This window comes from Callionymus lyra, unplaced genomic scaffold (assembly GCF_982586985.1).
Source record: "Callionymus lyra unplaced genomic scaffold, fCalLyr1.hap1.1 HAP1_SCAFFOLD_48, whole genome shotgun sequence".
Lineage (NCBI taxonomy): Eukaryota > Metazoa > Chordata > Actinopteri > Syngnathiformes > Callionymidae > Callionymus > Callionymus lyra.
The window spans coordinates 96375-97836 of record NW_028258562.1 but is presented as its reverse complement, the minus strand read 5'-3'; the positions used below and the strand labels follow the sequence as shown (position 1 = coordinate 97836).

General features: G+C 59.3%; 1 non-coding gene across 1 annotated transcript; it reads left to right on the top strand.

Annotated features, from left to right (window-relative positions):
• Positions 1-481: 481 nt before the first annotated feature.
• LOC148058688 (5S ribosomal RNA) lies at positions 482-600 on the top strand. The gene has a single exon (XR_015709607.1). It is a non-coding gene; the product is annotated as a 5S ribosomal RNA (ribosomal RNA).
• Positions 601-1462: the final 862 nt, after the last annotated feature.

Below are 1462 nucleotides of genomic sequence, written 5' to 3'. Positions count from 1 at the left end.
CATGGAGAACCAGGGGGCCTGGGGAGCCTCCTCCTGCGGGGATGGGGAACCAGGGGCCTGGGGAGCCTCCTCCTGCGGGCATGGAGAACCAGGGGGCCTGGGGAGCCTCCTCCTGCGGGGATGGGGAACCAGGGGGCCTGGGGAGCCTCCTCCTGCACCAGGGGGCCTGGGGAGCCTCCTCCTGCGGGGATGGGGAACCAGGGGGCCTGGGGAGCCTCCTCCTGCGGTGATGGGGAACCATGGGGCCTGGGGAGCCTCCTCCTGCGGGGATGGGGAACCAGGGGGCCTGGGGAGCCTCCTCCTGCGGGGATGGGGAACCAGGGGCCTGGGGAGCCTCCTCCTGCACCAGGGGGCCTGGGGAGCCTCCTCCTGCGGGGATGGGGAACCAGGGGGCCTGGGGAGCCTCCTCCTGCGGGGATGGGGAACCAGGGGCCTGGGGAACATTTTCAACACTTTGGGGCATTTCACAAGCGCTTCCCTCGCTTACGGCCACACCACCCTGAATGAGCCCGATCTCGTCTGATCTCGGAAGCCAAGCAGGGTCGGGCCCAGTTAGTACTTGGATGGGAGACCGCCTGGGAATACTGGGTGCTGTAAGCATTTTTTTTTGCCATTATTTGTGGGTAGAAAAGTGAGAAAAGTGACCTAAAATAGAACCGGGACTAGGCGGCAGTTCCCCCCACCAGGCGGCGGCATTTGGGGCATTATTTGTGGGTAAGAAAGTGAGAAAAGTGACCTAAAATAGAACCGGGACTAGGCGGCAGTTCCCCCCACCAGGCGGCGGCATTTGGGGCATTATTTGTGGGTCAGAAAGTGAGAAAAGTGACCTAAAATAGAACCGGGACTAGGCGGCAGTTCCCCCCACCAGGCGGCGGCATTTGGGGCATTATTTGTGGGTCAGAAAGTGAGAAAAGTGACCTAAAATAGAACCGGGACTAGGCGGCAGTTCCCCCCACCAGGCGGCGGCATTTGGGGCATTATTTGTGGGTCAGAAAGTGAGAAAAGTGACCTAAAATAGAACCGGGACTAGGCGGCAGTTCCCCCCACCAGGCGGCGGCATTTGGGGCATTATTTGTGGGTCAGAAAGTGAGAAAAGTGACCTAAAATAGAACCGGGACTAGGCGGCAGTTCCCCCCACCAGGCGGCGGCATTTGGGGCATTATTTGTGGGTCAGAAAGTGAGAAAAGTGACCTAAAATAGAACCGGGACTAGGCGGCAGTTCCCCCCACCAGGCGGCGGCATTTGGGGCATTATTTGTGGGTCAGAAAGTGAGAAAAGTGACCTAAAATAGAACCGGGACTAGGCGGCAGTTCCCCCCACCAGGCGGCGGCATTTGGGGCATTATTTGTGGGTCAGAAAGTGAGAAAAGTGACCTAAAATAGAACCGGGACTAGGCGGCAGTTCCCCCCACCAGGCGGCGGCATTTGGGGCATTATTTGTGGGTCAGAAAGTGAGAAAAGTG